Source organism: Polistes dominula, unplaced genomic scaffold, assembly GCF_049000335.1.
Source record: "Polistes dominula isolate Pdom_NZ unplaced genomic scaffold, Pdom_raw_medaka contig_482, whole genome shotgun sequence".
NCBI classification, from domain to species: Eukaryota; Metazoa; Arthropoda; class Insecta; order Hymenoptera; family Vespidae; genus Polistes; species Polistes dominula.
In genome coordinates, this window is record NW_028301016.1 from 434456 (window position 1) to 456745 (window position 22290).

The 22290-nt window shown below is 28.5% G+C and overlaps 1 protein-coding gene and 1 pseudogene across 2 annotated transcripts in view; one reads left to right on the plus strand and one right to left on the minus strand.

The window, feature by feature from the left end:
* The window catches only part of LOC107064422 (dipeptidase 1), a 363750-nt gene that overhangs the window by 98577 nt on the left and 242883 nt on the right, over nucleotides 1-22290 (plus strand). The gene's annotated exons all lie outside the window — the stretch shown is intronic.
* Nucleotides 9622-9825, minus strand: LOC149031980 (small nucleolar RNA U3; annotated as a pseudogene).

The window sequence follows — 22290 nt, forward strand, 5'->3', positions numbered from 1 at the left end:
ATCAGTCGGTGCATGCGGGGACGCATGAGTTCATCTCAAATTTTTCATATTTTTTATTTGTTTGTTTTATCCCAGCCTAGCCTTAAAATATTCTTAACATAAAAATATTTTTAAAACATCTTAAAATTTAAGAATATGTTTCGTTTTTCACAAAAACTACAATTTCAATAGCTAATGGTCACTACTTTACACACATGACGAGTATGCTAGTCATGACACAAAATCTTGCCACTTCTTCATGACAAGTATACTCGTCAAACTCAGTTAACTAGTTAAAGAGTTATATTTTTATATCCTTAAATAACAGGAAGATTTTAAGAGAATAGTTTTATTAAAAAAACAATGAAAACAAAAAAATATAACTCCAGTTTAATATCATACTTGGTTTTAGATACTTCTTTGTTGAATATTTTTCGATTTATGAAATAATATATCGTTATATCGATTCTGAGAACCTTTTTGTGTCATTTTTTTTTAGTTTACCTATCGATGTTTATACTGATGGGAAACATTATTCCGTGAATCTAAAATATTTGACTAAAATAACGTAAACAACTTCTCATGTAATTTTTCTATGAGAGTAAACTGTTTTATGCGTACAAATATTGAAAATTTCTGTTATGTAAAAGCACATATTTCATATTAAAATAAACTGATATTTCGTTTTATTTCAAATTAAATGAAAAAGAGGAGGACTTACAATTATCAAAATTTCTTAAGAAAAAAACCGTATTATAACCAATTAAATAATCATGTATATAATTTATATTCTATTAGCGAATAGTTTTGCTCGTAGTCTTAAAAATTAAAAGAAGGAGATTTATACAGTAGTTTTATCACAGATTCATACATCACTTGGTGCTATATTTTATAAATTGTCAGCTTTTTGATTATGTATAGAAAAAAAATTTTATTAATATTTATAACAATATTTTATTTTGAATTTAATGCAATAAAATAAAAAGGAATTAAATAAAACACTAAGTTGTTTGGAATGTAATTTTATTTTTCGCACAGAAATTACGTTGCTCGCTTTTACCTAACCTTACTTGCAACTCCAAAATCATTTAAAATTTCAGACGTGATTTATAATTTTTTGTATGTTTCAATTTGTCAAGTATGTTTTTTTTTTTACCACCGCATTTGGAATGAAAATTTAAAGCTACGTCGCAATTTCATTCTGGTAATTTTGATTTAAAAGATGCACCACGTTTAGGTTATCCAGTTGAAGGAAATTGAGGTGGTAGTAGTGGTGGTGGTGGTGGTGGTGGTGGTGGATGCTAATCGTTTCATAACAACGCAAGAAATAACTGAGAGATTAAATCTATAATAATTAAATTGTTCGGGGATCATTTAATACGATTTAGATTTTGAATATGAAAAAGTCTTTATTTTTATTTGCCATTAAATAAACTAAATTATTTTACCAACAATCTAATAATAAGATTATAAAAAAATAAATGTAACTTTTCGCATTAAAATCTGACAAAATTGTATTAAAATTTATTAAAATATATTTTAATATATTCATGAAAATAATTTAATTGTACTTTAATCAAAAATTTGTCAAATGTTTTACTTGTAAATACAAATTTTTCTTTACATATTTATCTATACATTTACATATGTATATTACAGTGCATATACAGGGTGTCCCATATAACATTTTTCACGATTTTTCAAGTAGTTACGATAACTTGACAAAAAAATACTTTAAACAAAAGTTAATCTGTTTTTATTGACTATACACTGCAATAAACAAAAGTTTGAATAATATTTTTCTTTTTAATATTTTTTAAGGCTACCTTTATTTTTTTAGAAGGCATCTTATATTTTTGACTTTACAGTATCATAGCCCTTATTAACACTTTAATGGCCGTACACGTTTATGCAATTAAACGTCACCAGTGGCCGGTAATCTTTTTGAAAAATTGAAAAAATAAAAAAAACAACAACAATTTAATTAAAAATTTAATTTTATAAAATTTTAAATATATAAAAAGTTATAAATAAATAACGGCCAATAACGGTTGTTCTGGCTATCACACACATGTTGTGTGAGCGGCCATTAAAGTGTTAGTGCGAATTGAACTAGTATATCATGACCTTTGGATGACCTTGAAAGTAAGGTCAAAATAGTGATCAAATATTAAAATCAATCAAAAACAGATCAACTTTTGTTTAAAGTTTTTTTTTGTCAGATTATCGCAAGTACTTGAAAAACCTTGAAAAGATTTATATGGGAATACCCTGTATATGTATACGTTATCTTTACATAGTTAGAGAAGTTTAATAAATTTCAACAATTATAATTATTCGTAAGTATTCTCTTAAAGAAAATATGTGTATCCAATTTCGCCGTTTTTCGTCAAACGTTCATCATCATACGTTGGAAAGTGGCTGGCAATAATTATAAAATTAATCTTCTCATCGAACGTCGTCGCGTCTCGTGCCACTTCAGTTTTCATAAAGGAAGGTGAGAGAGAAGCAGCCGGTGACAAGGAGCATATACCGGCTACGATTCTCGGCTTGGCAGGTAGAATGTGCGAATAGTCGTCTGCATGAGTTATACGACGGGTTCCCATTATGCTATACGTGCTACGCCAGAGAACCCAAGGAGGATATTGCTCTGAAAACATTTCGCTAAATCTACGATAAGGATTTTTCATCCGACTTTCGGAGAGATTTTCATAAAAATTTTCTCATACCTTAACATTTAACTATTTCTACTGTTGTTGAAGAAACTAACATGTTTTTCTCTTTCTCTCTCTCTCTCTCTCTCTCTCTGAATCTTTCTTTCTTTTGCTCTTTCTCTCTCTTTCACCATTTTTAAGATTTGTTACTAAAGTTAAACGAGATTTTCCAAAGATGTTTGTGGTTAGCTTGTTCCTGAAACATTTTCAATATTCTACCAAAGGTTGAAACTTAATAAATTTAAAATACAAAAAGTATATATATATACATATATCATCAAACTTTCATGTGTACTGATTTTTGTCTCTGAATATCTTTTGAACGCTTAATTTAATCGCCAAAACATAAGACACCATTTTTATAGAGCAGTTAATTTCCTACAAAAATTTGTATTGCGCACTTTTTAATAGTCATTTATTGTCAAGTTATAAAATTCATAAGCAAAAATGAGATTTGTTTAAAAATCATCAAATTTAAATCTTCAATATCATTCAAACGGTGAGGTTTACGGAAAAAGTATAAGATACCTTTTTTGTAGAGCATTAAATTTCCTACAAAATTTGTCTTGAACATTTTTCTGTACAATCAATAAATAATGAGGTATGAATTTTAATCTATTGGACTGAAAAAAAAATAAAAAACTGCGATGCGGAGGATCTTCCTATTAAAATTAAGAGCTCAGATTTGGTAAGAATTGTTTTAAGGTGTCTAGCAACCCATTTTTCCGTGGCACTTGAAAAAAAAAAAAGTAATTTTTTTGACCCACCCTAATATATATGTTACCGTTAAAGTTCGAGATTCGTTACTTCAGGAAATCGTCAGTTAAATGAGAAATTAATTATAACGATTAGTTAAAAGATGAAAAAATGTAGAATTATATACTTCAGCTTGGTAATACATGAATTTATAAGATGTGACTAGTTAAGATATGAAATTGAAATTTGATCCGTAGTTTACATTTGATAGAACAGTATGACTAACAGAACATTGGTTTTCAAAGTAAAGGAAGAAATAAGAATGAATAACTGCGAGGATTGTAGTAAAAAGATAAGCAGACCTTAAAGGCGGATGAAATTTCAATCTCATACTTTTAACTATTCATCTCGTGTAAATTCATGTATAATATAACTTCGTTATTTCCTAAAACTAATAGTTTAGCAGTAAGTGCATAACAAAATTCTGTTTATACATTTTCCTAAAAATGTTTAAATATTTTAGGTAAAAACAGGTTTCCAAGATTTAATTGAATTATACAATTTTACGCTAACATATGTATATATAGTTAATAATAAATAAAAAATATTATTATATATTTAACGTTTGGAAGAATTATGCATTTTTGAGGTTATGTAAATTTTGTATTTTATAGTTACTAAAGAAGTACTAATAAAAGGACGAAACGTTCAACAAGATCAAAACAATATGTTCTAATTTTTTTCTTTGTGAACGCAAAAAACAACTAATTGAGTTTTTAAATGAGTATGAACTTAAACGTTCAGGTATATATATATATGCTATATAATAATTGGTTTCCAATGAACTTCGAAACTACTGAACCTATCTTGAAGAAATTTTTTTTATTTAATGTGATTTTTTTCAACTTAGCATATAGGATTGTTTTTTCGCGATTATTTTTATTTTTTATTGCTAATTTAAGGATTTATTATTTAAGGGTTATGTAAGTCTTTAAGTACTGTAATTTTTAAATAGATGGCACTGTATTACAATTCAATTATTTGGATATATTCACGTCATACTTTTTTCAGATTTACATATGACATAACTAACCTTGCTTTTTATATTTTTTCGTGTATTATTATTTTATTTATTTAATTTTAAATGTGGTATTATTTTGTGTGTTGTTATAATTTATTAAATAGTTTCGAATTATATTAAATTAACATTTTATAACAAAACTGCAGCAACGCATGGCCGGAGCATCCTAGTATATATAGTTAGCCTTAAATTGCATAACATATAATATATATATATATATATATATATATATATATATGTAGAAACGTATAGAAATGTCTAGGAAATAATTTCTCAATGTCTTTCGGTTGGACTGGTAGTAGAAATATTTGAGATAAGAATAAATGATAAAAAATAAAATAAAACGAGTAGACATTTATCTACGTCGAAAGAATTCGCAAATGGACCTAGTATGGGGATTGATAGGGATCGTGTCAAGAGTGAAACGAGTATGGAATGGTGGAACAAAAAATGTCTCTTGGCGTCTTGCTCGGATGTACTAGCTTCAGCTAGAGATGTTAATCGATAAAGTAGATGATCGGGCGAACGTTCGCGAGTACTCGACATGGAAGCTGATCTGGAGAGAAAGAGAAAGAGAATGAGAATGAAAATGAGATTGAGGAAGAGAGAGAAAGAGAGGGAACGTTGTTTGCCAGCACTCTGCGTTCAGCATCTTATGGCTCTTACAAACGCGCGAGGAACCTTCTACAAGGTTCTCGAATAAATCGATCGAACTGTACGTAATATTAAGTACCGAGGAGACACGATCTTTTATACTTGGAAAGATTTCCCTTTAATCTAGAAATTCTGACCCGTGGTTATACATATGTGTTATATATATATATATATATACCAAAGTATTTTCCATCTAATTTAAAGTACGATCCTGAGATCAAAGAAATTTTCCTTCTTTAAGAGAGAGAGAGAGAGAGAGAGAGAGAGAGAGAGAGAATAAAAAAGCGTGAGAGAAGTTTTGGAGAGAAACCAGCATTTCTGGTATGACCGTACAAAGGAATTCGTTACAATTTTTGATATGTAATAAATTCGTACAATTTTCATCTTGCACTTTGTTCGCTTGTAATTTTTTGTTTTTGTATGAATCTTTAAATTATTTACAAATTCTTTTTTTACGTATAGAAAAATGTTATTTTTTTTTTATTATAAATAAATTTCCAATTTATCGTAATTTTCAATTTTGACAGATTTAATAAAATTTAGTTTCATTAAAAAAAAAAAAAAAAAAAGAAAAGACCAAAAAAGAGAATAATTTATTTTCAAACACATTTTTTGTGAACTTCGCTTAACAATATTTTTGGATATTCCTGTAGAAAACTTAAATTATTTTAGTTGAAAAGATAATTTTTTTTTCCTTATTTTCATAAATTTTGTAATTTTTGATATTATTTTTTCAAGCCCGAAGTTATATTCAAACCAGAATTACTTTTGGCTACTCGTTCCGAGTAATTTCATTTTTGGTAGAAAATTTCTAGTCAATCTACTTCACCGTGTAAAACGATTGGGTAGATTAAAACAAACACACACATACACACGCGCATTCTCGTGCTCTCTTTCTCTTCTATACGGATATTTAAATTTTGATATAGAAAGTGCTTTTTGACAGTTTCGCAAATATTGAAAGACAATAGTTCGTTTAACTTTTTTTACTGTAGAATATTCGTATCATCAAAACTTTTATTGTAAAACAATAAAATAAGCAAAGTTTATTAACTTGAAGTATACAAAAGGTTTATGTGTGTTTTGTAGGGGCAGAGGGAGGGGTGGAGGTAATTGTAGAAAATGTTTATACGTTTCGAAACGTGTACATTTTTTTTTGCACGGTTGCATAATTGTTTTAGTGTTGTCCCTCATCATATCCCGAATAATTTGTCGATACCTGCTCATTGTCAGTACGGTGAAATTTCACGGGGAATGTAAACTCCCCTAGGAAGAAAATTAAAAGCCAGGTAGAAAGTTTTTCCATCGCCTTTCATTAATGCGGGAAGTTATATCGGGACGTTATTAGTCTCTCGCTCTACGGACCGAAAACAAAGCCGACTACCTCCGAACCTTCGGTTTGCTCGAGCTACTTTTATTCTCTCTTACTCTTTCTCTCTCACTCTTTCTCTCTCTCTCACTCTTTCTATTTTTTTCTCTCTTTTTCTCTCTTTCTGTTTCTCTCTTCTTTCTTTCTTTCCCTTTTTTTCTTGTTTTTTTTTTTTTTTGGTTTTGTTTTGTTTACCTTTTTTTGTTGTTAACACGGAAACACGTTACCCTTAGCCTTCGTGTTTAAAATTATCGAGGAAACAGGAAGGCTTTGTCTTTCTTCCTCGTCGGAAAGATCGAAAAGGAGATGTTTTGCAATTATTTTCTTACTTTAAAGTGAAAATGAAATGAGAAAAAATAATTAAGCTTAAATAATAAATTTATTCTATTTATTTAATTTTTATATTATTTGCAACGTGTTCGCTGGGACAATTAATTATTACTCAACGTTTATATTTTAATGTAAATACATTATTTACGACATTTTTATTTTGTTTACATTAATATTTTATAATTATAATTTATTAAATATATTAGAATATTTGAACTCTCTAGTGAAATGGAAAAGGGTTACAGAGTATAATTTCAACAGTTCTCAGAACAATGACTTCAAAGTTTGTTAATTATTCTTAACAATGAGTAAGTTTTGGTTTCAATCTAACTACATAGATATTAAAGTAAATTTATTAGGAGAAATTTTGATAATTATATTTAAAATGTTTTTTTATACTCATTTTGTACATGAAATAAATATTTCTTTAAATTTCTATGATCATTTGTACTCCTTTGCTTTTGAAAAGAAAATAAATTTGCTTAAGTAAATGAAAAAACTGTTGCGAAGTAAAAACACATTGTGGACATTCAATTTGTACCATTTTGCCATATAAAAATTTAGTATGTTTAGTTTTTATTATTTATGCATTTACCTCAAATTTTAATAAAATTTTTCTTTTATCCTTTTACTTTGCAGGTAATATTATTATGTATAATAAAATTAATTGTTATATATATTTTTTTATATTATAAATAGTCGTTTAATCTGTTTAATCACCAATTGACCAGAAAAAACCGGACATTGGTGACATTTAAAAATACTTCTCATTTTTCAACTAGTCATTTCGCAATATAATGAGACGCAGTTAAATGCTGAATGAATTGGTGCAATCATGAAACAATATAAGCGCAATTATTGTTATTATATAAACTTAATCAACGCGCGACATTTATAATTAACATATCAATTCAATGTATTTTCCAACAATAATTTAGTGGAAAAGGGATTTGACTAAACGTTTCAATAAATAAATTTTATTTTCTAATTCGTCATTTAATTAACATAATTAATGTCGTCTGTATATGATATTTTAGAAGGATCAAAATTTATACTAATTGTAAGGCTCATAAATATGATAAATTTTATAAATAATTTATATGTGATATAACATGGTATAATAAAATGTTGAATGAATTGATGCAACCTTGATGAGACATGATCATCGCAATAATTATTGATCAAAACGTGACATTCATATTTAATATACCGATTCAGACGTATCCTAATAATTATGGAATGAAGTTGGATTTTGACTAACATAAAAGTTACAGTAAGTACTTAATGTTTTCGTATGGAATGTTACTAACGATATTAGTTACGTTTTGATATGATTAGTAAGAGCACGAAGTTATACAAACTCTCATAAATATCTCATATTTTAATCATTTAATCTGCAATGTAACATTTCAGATATTTACTGTAATTTACAAGGTATTCCAAAAGTCTCATTTCAACAATTATAAAATTAGACATTTCTGTTGGTAAATATTCGGATTAGTAACATCATGGGTTCATATATTTTTAACAACACTTTAACTAGAAATTTTAACGTATGCAAATTAAAACCAAATATTGTAATTTTATTAATAAATCAATATTGATTCTCTAGTTTGTTTTTATTTTTTCAATAAAGCGACTTTTATATAAAGAACACCCTATATTGACCATATTGACTAATAAAAACCCAAATTTATACCAACGTTCATAGATACTTCACATTTAACACGTTGATCGTCACGTAATTCAAATCTGGGTTACAGCTATGTTTCTGCTAGGGCCACCTAACCTAAAATTTGACTGACGTTTTTCTTCATCCAGTTTAAATAAATTTTCTCGATAAATTTGTAATAATTTTATTTGTAACACGAGTATATTTAATATTACTAACAAATATAAATACATTGAAAAGTTAAATAATATTATTTCTGCAAAAAATATGCAAGCGTCGAGGTACTGTGTACGAATCAAAGAAAAAAAAGGAAAAAGATGAGAAAACGGTATCGAAAAGTATATTCTTTTAGTTTATTACTATATTTTTTAGAAGCGTGTGTAATGTTTGTACAATGACGAGCTATAAGTCTAGTTTTAAAAGTAGATAAAAAAATGAAAAAAAAAAAAAATAAAAATATCAAATGTAAATTTTTAAAATATCTACTATTTTCTTAAATTCATGAACCTCGATGCAACATCATAACATCTCAAACCATTTCTTTACGTGAATTTATTCCAAGACAAATAGCAATGTTATAAAATAAAATAAACGGAGAGAGAAAAAATAATTAAAAATTAATATTAGGAAAAACATAGGTGTGCGCATATCACAACACTTTGGAAGTGAAACTTTTAAAAAACCAAGTTTCGAGAGAATAAGACGAATGTACAGTATTAGGAGTAAGATAACTGTAGGATTAATTTATTATAATATTGTAACTAAATATAATAAAGAGCACCGATATGATCTTGGGATGGGGGTAGTTGTAAACATAACCCGTCGTAGACTAAATAAATGTAACACATCCTTTTTGTAAAACTCAGGTATATGTGAACATTTCTGTGAATTTGAGATATCTTTATCATTGGTCAACAGAAGCAGGTATTTTCCGTTGCAACTAATTCCTTTAAGTGTTTCGACAAAGAACGGAACAATTTGGGTCGTACTTTTTTCGTCTCATCGAGTTTTGAATTACAACGATTTTAATAAAGTTTTCTCTTCAAAACTTTTGTAGAAAAAATACATTATAATTTAATATTATTAATTATTAAAAATGTATTTAATTTTAAATGTTCGTTTAATATCTACCGTGAAAGCTCTGCTTCTCTTAGCTCCCCCTTATCAAGTAAAAGGTTCAAACGACCATAAGTTTACCAATAATATTCTGAATCGTTAGTACGTTTACAAAATAGAGCTTACAACTTCTCATCGCAGTTATATCGACTCATCCTTACGCTGAGAAGTTTTGAAGATATATTACAGATATGATCCTGTAAATGGAGATCTTAAATCCTTGCGGTGTTCGAATCTTATGCAGTGGCTATAATATAATCAGTTTTGCTTGTGAAAACGGCAAACGGTAATTGCCATTTAGTGCCCAGTCAAAGAACTAACTTATGTTTTTAAGTATGTGTATATACGTATATGACACATACGTAATATACAGTCGTACACAAGCACACGCATGTATATTTGCCAAGAGTGGGGACTACGAAGCACTGCACAAAAACTGTATACTGTATTCTATCTCATTCTTTTGCAAGCTAAATGCTATAGATGTATATATGCTTGTCTCTTTTTCTCTTTTCTTAGCTAGCTGAAACTGGTCTGTTTTATCTAGCCATGTCGCTTTCCGTTTCAAATCAGCCCGATACTAAAGAAATTTTCACTTAAAAAAAAGAAAAAGAAATTAGTTTCAAATCAATTCGAGTACAGCTTTAAAAAGCAAACAGTGAAATGATCGAACGTATCTATGCACATGAATTTTGGTCCCAGGAGAAATACACTCGATTTGCGTGTTGCAATCAACATTTAAATTATTCTACTCTCCATGTAACAGATCTCTGGTATATAGCAATAACACACATGTATATGTTGTAATATATATTCCTTATTATTATTTCATTATATTTAATAAATAAATTTACTTATCATGGTTATTAAACAGATAGTGGAAAAATTATGACCAAGTCTCTGCATAATGAAGAGAAGAAGAAATAAGAAATAATAAATTGAATTGAAAGAAATAAAATTTTTAAATCTTGCGCTATGACGATGCGGCAAAGTATTATCAACACAGTTACTGCTGCTGGTTACTGGTATTAGTAGCTTTTACTAGCTATCTGGCTGGCTAGTAAGCTTGCTGGCTCACTTATTCACTGGCTGGCATGAATATCCGCGCAAAAGACGTGCGCCGTTCGCTTCTAGCAACGTCTAAGTATATAATAGTGAGAGAAACAGAGTTAAAAAGAGAAAGAGAGAGATATACATTTATATATTATTGATATTGTTTGTCCTATGCAACGTGATTTACAATTTATATCTTCCTACACTTTCTTCCGGCAGTTAGAAAGCTATCGCATTCTTTTTCTATTCATCACTTTTTTTCTATTTTTTCCTTTTGTTTTTTCTTTCTTTTTCGTTTAAAAAAGGTTGGTGAGTAGAGAGAGAGAGAGAGAGAGAGAGAGAGAGAGAGAGAGAGAGAGAGAATGCGACACGGTTGGGGCTGGGAAAAAAAAAGAGGTCAAATTTTACGTAACAACAAAAAGAGGTCTCCTGAGCCTCTCTTTTTCTATCTATCTATCTCTCTTTCTCTCTTTCCCTTTCTATGCAACTATCTATCTATCCTTCTCTAGCTCACCCTATCTCACCCTATCTCTCTTTCTTTCTATTTCTCTCTTTCTCTCTTTTTTCTCACTTTAGTGAGACGTCTCTAACGTTCGCCATAAAGTGGGATCAATTCGCGGTAACAATACTTTCGACTTTAACGTACTTTCCACTTTAAACGGGCCAAACTCAAACGAGCGCGTCCACCGAGTGTAGATTCTCGAGATGTTCCAGAAATGGTACAGTCGTGTATAACGTGTAAGAGAAAGAGTGAGAGGAAATCAGAAATAGAGAGAGACTAAATACTTATATTTTATTATAATTACTAATAATTTGCTGATCCAGTAAATACTAGACGAAATGAAATTTTTATGAACAAATGTTTTTAGTATTAAAAATATTCAAGACCGCCGACAATGAAATAGTCTTATGCTATTTTTCATTTTTTTTTGTAGTACAATATCAGCAGTGTAATTCTATATTCTATTTGAAATCATTACAAAAAGAAACTAAATATAAGTAATAGTTAGTTCTACGTTATTAAATATTAAATTTGATAATAAATGAGGTTCGTTAATTTGTTAATATATTATAAAAAGTATTTTTCTATTTTATAAAAATATTTCTTTAACATTTAATATCGGATTACTGAAATTTTTAAACAACTATCACAAATAGAATGAATTTCTTTCGTAAGATATAGTATATATATAAATATATGTATAAATGTTTGTTTATATTATATATATTATAGAAACTACACTCTCTTTTCTATTTTATAAAAATATTTGTTCAACATTTAATATCGGATAAATAAAGTTTTTAAACAAGTATCGCAAATCGAGTGAATTTCTTTTGTAACTGATAATGCATATATGTTTCCTGATATGTGATTTCTCATCGTATCACATGTGCAGGTTGTTGAAAGTCGTAGGAAGTTAAATTTACCAGTTCTCGAAATTTGATGTCTCGATGCTTTAAGCTTTGATCGATCTCTCCAACTCATTACACCGATAAATGCGTTGCTACCAGAGTCAACTCTACTATTGTAGACCCTTTGAATTGAAAATACGAGAACTTCGGGCTCTCATTCATAGACCCCGAAATAGATTTCTAATGGGATTTACTTTTGTCTTTTGGATTTGTTGTTTCCTATGAAGATGAATGATATCATCAATCGAAGTTGCCTCATCGACTAAGTGTCAATAAATAGTATGTGTATATACTGGACCGTATAATAATATATTTAGAAATGTTTTTTGGGTAAATGTTTAGATAGTCTAAGTTGCTGATAGAGTAGGAAGAAAGAAGTGTTTGTTCTTGCCCAAGTTATTTTATTCGGGACCGTCAATATTTGAAGAAATTAATTTGATTTGTGATGATACTAATTCGAAAAATATTATAAATTGATTTTATGTGAATTGTTTATAAAAATATTTCTATGAAGTCATTCTTTTTTATCAATTTTGTATATTATTGTATTGATCATATATAAAGTATTAATATAAATATATAAATAATGTCACAAAATATATTCATACATTTTAGGATGGTTAACAAATTATGCGAGAAAAAAATAATAAATAATTATTATAAAAACTCTGTCTATAGTGTGAACAAAGTAGAAAAAACTAGATTATCTAAACCTAATGCTGTAAGTCTAATCTGGAAACATTTTCCAGATTATATATCAAAAACATTTAACAAGTAATCCTATATGTAGTCTAAAGGTGTAAACAATTTGTTACAAAAATAATATTCGAAAAGAATCAAGGTATTGGTTGTTTGATTCGTGAAATGCAATTATCTATTATATCTCGTATTACTGAATATCATTCAACAACAGCAGATTAAATTATTAATTACTTTTGTAAGTACTTAATTTTGTTTCTTTCATATGAGAAACTATATGTTTAAATTACGTAAATAAATAAATTTAAGTAATAAGGTTAATAATTTTATCGGAAAAAAGATATCTAATTATAATTTTAATTAATATTATCACACAGATATACGTATACTTGACGAATATATCATCTCTTCATTTTGACGACACATTTTTCAAAAAAGGTCGCATCAACTAATTAGTTAAAAAATTGATAAATTATTCTTTATATTAAATAAAGTATTCACTTACACACATACTCACATAATATATTTTACACGAACGTAAAAACGATAAATTTTCATGAAATAAATGAAACATTTTATTGTTTACAATAATCCATATGATAAATAAATAACTCGATATAAATAGACAATGACGATATAGAATTCTAGCGAAAGGTGAATTTGTGAGTATAAAAGTAGAAGTAAATAAAAAAGTAGGTGGGCGGATGGCCGAAAGCGATCCTTTTTCCACGTTTCTTCCTTAGTTCATCGAAAGTTTTTTCCTCGTTTCTCTTCGCGATTCTTTCGAATCTACATAGGACGAGAGAGCCCAAGAGCGAAGAAAAGTGTAGGACACTTTGCGAGACAGTATCTACTCCGTCTTCTTCCTGTTTTTCGATCTGGGTCACTCGTCGCATCGCTTTTACCCGGTTGATCGTATTGGAGACGTTGCAGTATAGTACTTTTCGATCGTTACAATCGTTTCGACCGTTTTCCACCATTTCTACCTTCATTTGCGCCAAGATTTTCATTTCACTCTTTACCCCACCTATCCCCACCCCATCAGATTTCTTTTTTTCTCTTTTTTTTTCTCTCACTCTCTCCTCTCTCTCTCTCTCTCTCTCTATCAACAAATCTCGTTTCTTCCACTTTAATGAAAATTTTTCTCGAAAAAGACCAATTGTCTATTTCTTTTTAAATAGAACCTTTTTATTTCTTTTTTTCTATTAAATATTTTTCATATTTCTATTCATTATTAATATTTTCTTTATTATTCAATTCTTTTTTATTTTTCTTGTTTTAATTATTATTCTTCTCTATAGCGTTCTTTTCAAAATTAATCCTGCGTTTATCTTTTACTCATCTTTTTTAAATTAAAAATTCTACCAATATTTTTGCACTGTCTGTTTATATATATGTCTTTTCATATTAATTAATATATATTTTTTCTCTCTATTCAAAATGTATATATATATTTGATTAATTTATTTGTTTTATTTTGCAAAATTTATCTTTGTTTTATTTAAAAAAACAAAAAGAAGGAAAACCAACGAATTCTTTACAAGTTTTATTTTATATTTATTTCTTCTCACTTAAATTAATATAAATCTTACTTTTTCAAATACTATTTTCAATTTAACAGATTTTTATATTATTTTCTTCTTTGATTTGTCTTTAAATTTAAAATTTATTTATTTTTAATAGTTTTTATTTCACTTTCTTTTTCAATCTTTAAACGTTTATTTCTAGAAAAATTTTCTAATCAATTATTTCAACGTCGTTCCATTTAATTTCATCATGGTTAACATAAAAACTTAAAATTTACAAGAACAAGACTATCAAGTTAGACATCAGCCTTTTTAAAGGTAACATCTCAACGTGTATGGGAGCAGCAACAAGTCGTCTTGCTATCGTTCAGATTGAATTATCCAACCGAAGGAACCCTGTGGTTGTCTTCCCCCATTCATATAACTCCATATTCGATACACAATACGTCTCACCGTCAATTTCGAGTGAATATCGTCGACACATATTTTTTTTGGCCTTGCGGCGGTAAAAGGTAACTGGTTACGGGTAATGGGCATTTGTCTTGAAAATTGGGTAGCGTTTCGTCAAAGGGCAAAAAGCTCGCTTTAAAACCTGGGTCATTGGAAATGCGATTTTTCGAGAAAAGTCTCTTTTATGTACTTCTTCAAAAGTTTATCCTCTAATCCGTTTTGTTATCTTCGCATCGCTGACTCTGAAGACCAATGAGAGAGAGAGAGAGAGAGAGAGAGAGAGAGAAAGAGAGAATATAAGAGAAAAAAAGGAATTTTTACACTGTACATTTTTTGAGGATTTTTTTTATACAGAACTTTTTTCTAAATTTTTTTTTTATTTATTTATTTTCCCATAAATTATTATGCCATATATTCTTTTATTTGTGTTACATTTATTTATAATTGATATTATTATAATTATTAATTAAACAGAATTTTTTCCGCATTCCTTTCTTTATTTATTTAGTTTTACATAAATTATTATGTCACACACACAAACATACACACACAGAGAGAGAGAGAGAGAGAGAGAGAGAGAGAGAGGTTTTATTGATCAAATATTAAATTTAAAGAATTAAGAGCACGTAACGTGAGTGTGAGAAAATTTTTCATGTTATTTTATTTGGAAAAATATCAAATAAAAACAAATGTGTGAATAGTAGATATCGAGAATCGAACTAGTCAATTAGATTTATTGACCGATTATATTTTCGAGAGTTCTTGATTTTATTTTAACATTTTTCGACCTACTTTCGGGAATCAAATTTTATATACATCCTTGACACATTTAACGGTAATATATGTATACATATACATACATATACATATATGTACATATACATATATATATATATATATTTACATGTAGTTTAAAGAGTAAGAGTGATTGAATTAAATTTTATTCTGTATCGTTATTTGAATATAAACCTATTGACAATGTACCTACATTTATTTGCATTGTTTTTAAAAACTTAAGAAAAGAATCAATTTAGGCAATGCATGCTTTTATTCGGTCAATAAATAACTCAGCCCGCGGTTGCTGTCTAGGCGATTAAAAATCAGGATATACAAAACAATCATCCTGCCGGTAGTTCTTTATAGTAGCAAAACGTGGTCGCTTAAGATACGGGACGAAAAGAAATTTAGGGTTTTCGAGAACAAAGTTCTTCGTAAAATTTTCGGTGAAAAACGCGATGAGGAAACGGGCGAATGGAGAAAACTCCATAACGTAGAAATACATCGATTGTACAACAAACCGGATATTATTAACGTCATAAAATCACGCCGATTAAGATGGGCTGGTCACGTGGCGCGCATGGGGGAGGATCGAATGGCGCACAAAATATTGGTCGGAATACCGAATGGGAAAAGCCCATTCGGTAGACCGAGACGTAGATGGGAGGATAATATTAAAAGAGACCTAAAAAAAAACAGGATACGAAAATCGCGAATAGAAGGATCGCGCTATGGGACGGGAACAATGGTAAGATTTGCTATTTGCGACAATAAACTTTCGAGTTCCTAACGCCAATAATAATAATAATAATAATAATAATAATAATAATAATAATAATAATAATAATAATAATGGTAGAGACATGAAAAAAATTTGTCTAATAAGTGAACTATATATTGGATTTTTACTATGTTTTCTACATTTTAACCTTTATAATTAATTCATTCTTTTAAAAAGCAATCAAAGATTAGAATTTATTAGAACTTTTTGCTATTTTATTATAAATAACGAAATTGTAAAACAACATCACAGCAAATAATAAGGCAATAATGTCCGAAAGTTTATGTAGCCAATTTTTGTTTAGTATTTTATTATTATAAATAAGCTATGGCTAGCAAGTAGTTACAGAATATTGGGTTTATATTTATTACCTTATCTTATTTACAATACATACGTTTTATAAAAGACAATAATAAAAGATTGCAAGTTACCAATTCTAAGAAATCCGTAAATATCTTAGAACAATATACCTACAGAATAATTACTTATAAGTAAATATATTTTACACGTATTAATACTTCTTTTTCTTATATATTTTATTATTATTAGAACATATGTAATAAATTTTAACAAAAAATTCCGTAATTGTTTAGTCAAATGTTAGTATCATGATGCTTGCCAGACAAGCATATTTTAAACATAGACCACTTGGTAAGAAATCTAGATTAATAATTCAAAAATTAGATTTTCTATTATATTATTATTGTTACTTTGCAAAATTTTTTTATTCGTGAAATATCTAGTTCAATACTAAATTAACTGTACTGATCTATTTGAATATAAAAGTAAACACAATTGCATACTTTAACTATATGGTATACAAATTCACAAGAGGTTAATAATTAAGCATAATAAAAGTAGATTTGATGTCTATAATACGAAAAATATATTTTAATTTTATTGTAGTATGTGCCTATGCTTAAACTGTTGTAAGTCTCGTAAACTTTCGGTAAATTCAGATATAAAATATAAATATTTTCGTTTTAAGGCTTTTCACTTAAAAAAGCTCTTTCTATTGATTTAAATTATTAAACCAGATTTTCTTCGAAGACAATGAAAACGAAAATATAATTGACAGTAACAAATAGTTTTGGTAGTTATTCTTTATTATCTCTTTGCGTCCCATGAAAACAGATTTTTTGTAAGTCGTACTGGTCAATCGACTTTTAACGTACCACATTGAAACGTGTGCAAAAAAAGTGATAGAAAAAAATTAATTATTTAACCAACTATTTACAAGTGTATTTATCAATATTATTTTCTATCTATGACAATCGCATTCGGCATTCTATCTTAATTGATAAAATTCTGAAATCAGTAGTTCTTTTTACCTACCCCCATCCCAAAATCATGTTGGTGCCTTTTACTTATATATAAATACTAGGGGTGCTCCGGCCACACGTTGCTGTGGCTAATAAATATATAGATAGATCTGAATCTACGCACATAACATTTGTCTTCTTTTTCTCTTTTTTCTTAATATCGAACCAACTGCGCATGAGCGGTAACATAAGATCACCACTTACTTCACATCATATAATTTTACATTGTCTGAATATAGGCACATAACATTTGTCTTTTTTTTCTCTTTTTTCTTAATATCCTTTTAAAGGAAAAATAATTATGGTGGGTCACCCTTATCACTCAGGGGTATAAGAAATATAAAAAAAACTATTCTCATACCTACCGAATATACACAAAAAATTTCATAAAAATCGGTCAAGTCGTTTCGGAGAATAAGAATAACAAACACTGTGACAGGTGAATTTTATAGAGATAAGATATATAGTAACAATATTTTAATAAGTAAATCCTACAATTGTCTTTCTCTTGATACTCTGCAATCGTCTCATTTTCTCGAAATTTAGTTTTTTGAAGGTTTTTATTTTAACAAGTGTGATCTGCACATATATTTTTTTTTTTTTTTAAATTTAAATACATTTGTACGATCTTTTACTACGATCTATTTAACACTATCGATAAAATGTCGATACAACAGCAAGATTAACAGAAAATCTACTTTTAAAAGACAGGAAAGGTAAAGACCGGATAACTAAAATCACTGTTGTAGAATAAAAATCAAACTTTAAAGTCAACTCAAATTTCACTTTCATACATTAACTATTCGTTTTTTTTTTTAAATTAGTGTATCACCTTATAATTTATTAAAATTACGAGTAAAAGTATATATTTAAATTTTATGTATATATATATTGTCTCTTAACCGCTTCGTTGGCATGGACGAGTTATCTCGCGACGACGAAACTGCTTGTACAATATCACAAACGTATTATATCAAAACTCGGAGAATAATTTTCAACAAAAAGGAAACAGGACTCATTTTCATCCGCTTCGCTTTCATTCCAGATATTTCTTAAAGAAAATACCATCATCCAAAGTTTTATCCTACGAAGCGTTGTGTATGGTGCAAAACAACATCGATTCGTAAAGAAACTAGCTATTATTGTAAGAATTGTGATGTCGCGTTGTATGCAATTCCCTGCTATAAATTATACCATTTACAAAAATAATAAATTTCAAATATCCTTAAATCAAAGCATTGCTTTATTATATACCCTTACCCCAATTACTGCTTTTCCGAATGAAAGTTCTTAATTTTATAATGGAGTAAGCGAAATATGTCTATGGCAATACATGAACGATACCGCAGCGCGGCATAATACGTCTATGATCTTGTAAAAGCAGTTTCGTTGTTGCGAGATAACTCATCTGTGGCCTTGTACAAGCAGTTTCGTCGTCGCGAGATAACTCGTCGATGTCAACGAAGTGGTTAAACACCGAATCATTGTATACAAGACCTAAAGTTTTCACGATTTAACTGAGATATACAATAGAACGATAACATAAATATATATAAAGTATTCATATTTCCAAATGACGATTTGCTTACCTGTGAAACTGTATCCACCAAGTAAAAAAGTACCGTAAAATCCAAATAAGGTTACTTCTGGAAAAATTTCTTTAAATGCTTTGAAAAGCATTTCTAAGTAAGCTCTCATTTTTGGATTCCTCATGAAAATAAATATAAATTCAGACTCTATTTTACAAAAGTGTTTCCTCAAACTAAATCGGCAGACTGAGAGTTCATCTACCGTACCACCCCATACTGTTGTATCACTATAATCAGTATTACTGTAATAGAAAAATTCTAATTATTCTTAAATACGAGTAAAATTTTTGTTAAATTGAAACTATGTTAAATATTTCGTGAATCACCCAATATTTAAATTCAAAAACTTTGGTGCTAAGTGATAATATTCTCTTTCCTGGCAGAATATAAACATAACTTTTGAGCTTAATTTATCATATGTATCTGTCAAAAATAATTCCGATTCATTGAATGCGCGCTCTTGTTCTCTGTCAGAGCTATAAGTTTTACGTCGTTTTGAACGAAACTGATTTTTCCTCATAATAGGTAAAATATAAGTGTACATTTTTACTTCTGCAGGAGATTCAGCAAGAAATGAAAACTGACAGGAGAATTAACCTCTTCGAAGAGATCTTCATCACTATTACTTTTCATTAGAACCGTGTAACTATTAAATTTCATATTTTTGCAAAGATATCCTAGAAAAAAAATTACATTTAATATTAATGTTTTTAAAGAAAACAATTATATAATATTAAACATACCATCAATAAATGGAGATTTTTTATCGTTTGTGAAAAAAATTTGCAATCTAAGTAGCAATTTGAATTGGTTTATTTGTAGCTTATTATTAAAAATATTATGCAATCTATAATTTTTTTTTCAAATCATCTTCAATATATAATTTTCTCGAAAGTCTTTCTTAATCAACCATATCGTTCCATACAATTTTAAAAAATATTTTTGATACTACTTATTATGTAAATAAATTAATTGCATAAAAATTTAATTTACATAATAAACATTATTCATGATTTATGTTTTCTACATAGAGATATGTTATATTATAAACTATAGATTTAATGATACCTGCAAATAGTAGCAGCTTTAGAAACTTCATTATCGCTCAAATAATTTAAAACTAAACCAAAGGCTTGATGCATCCTTGTTTCAGCCATTTTTTTTTTATTTTCTTAACTATTTTTCTTCACTAACACACTGTAAGAAGACTTGTGTTCTATGAAAAATTTTTTTTAGTAGAGTGCACCAGAATACGCCTTAAAAAATCCAAATCCTATAACCAAAACTATTTCTCTTCAGTTTTTCAATTTTCAAATATTTTATAATGCATATTACAAAAGACATATATTCCTTTCACAGTCAAATTAATAGGTTTCAGTAGAAATAAAAATATACAAAACTATCCCATAACTTAGTGTTAACAAACTTACAAACTGAAGAAGCATAATTCTGCTATTTCCGAATTTAATAGTAACTCACATTTTTATATTAATTTGAAAAGTGTTTACTCACAAAAAAGGGGTTTTTAATTTTACTGTGGGGAATGGTAAAAATTATTTCTTAAATTTAACTGTTTGAATATAATGAACTGTCAGTTTTAACTGGCAATGTAAATTCAGATTAGAATAACCACTAGTTTGTCCTTCCGAACGTAGTGCGTCGTGCAAATCCAATAACATATTAACATAAATAGAAGAATTATTTGAATACTTTATTTATATACGGTAGAGATATATGGAGAAAACTAGATACCGTAGAAGTACATCGATTGTACAACAAACTAGACATCATTAACTTCGTAAAATCATGCTGATTAAGATGGGCAGGTCACGTGGCGTACATGGGGGAGGATCTAAAATAATAAGGGAATAAAATACTGGTCGGTATACCGAACGGAAAAAGACCACTGGGTAGACTGAAATGTAGATGGGAGGACATAATTAGAAGGGATCTTAAAGAAATAGGCTACGAAGACCGCGAATGGAGAGGTCGCGCCAGGGACGGGTACACTGGCGGGATTCAGTATTTGCGGTAATGAACTTTCGAGCTCCTAATGCCAATTAATAATATTAATAAATCGTTTTTTTAATCAAAGTCGTATAATAGTTTTTAAAAATCTCTCTTGCTCGAAAGTTTGCATATGAATAAATATAAGATTTGCAATGTATATATAGGATCGTCTATTTTTTTTTTAAATTATAGTCAGGAAAACAATACGTTTCTCTATTAGTCGTATGTGTACGTAAATTTTTTGTAAAGATACTAAAAAAGAAATGAACGTGGTATACTTTGCTTGGTACCTTTTTGATGACCATTGGATATTACAAAAAAAAATTAGTAAAATTTTGTTGGTTATCATTCAGGTATTATCTTCGACTATTGTCGGTTCGGCAGATTTTCCAATATTATCTGCACAGTTGTAATCCCAAAAATAGAAAATATGCTCTTTTCTCAGTTTATGAACTCATCTTATATAAGCGAAGGATCTCATCACCTTTTAGAAACCAAATATTTATTATTTATAAAGCAGATGAAGATAGATTATCAAACAAAGAGAATCCTAAAAATAGTCAAGGTTTGAATGAAACATCTGTGCTTCAACAATTATTATTGAATAAAACATATATTAATTATTATTGCAAGCTTTTTCTAATATTTAAAGAAATAAAGTAAACTTGTATTTAAAAAAAATATATTTATTTAAACATGTTTAATGAATATATAATGTGATAAAGTATAATAGGATAGAATTATGTGAAGATAAGAGGATATTTGAAAGTGAACAGGAAAACAGTGTTTCTCTGTCTCATGCGAAGTTAAAGAAGAAGGGTTACTATTAAAAATGTGCGTATTGATATTTCTAGAAATAACTAAAAACGATTTCCTTATAAGGAAAACTAAAGGACATGTTTATTATTTCTTTTGTCGTGTTGTGGTGGTATGAGTTCGAGTGTATGAGAATGTATATGTATGTTGTAGTGCGTGTTTATGATATACGTGACCGAAGACAAGTCGATCGTAGGATCCGTTGCTACCTGCGAGGGTGCGAAGTGGGGCTTCGAAAGAAAG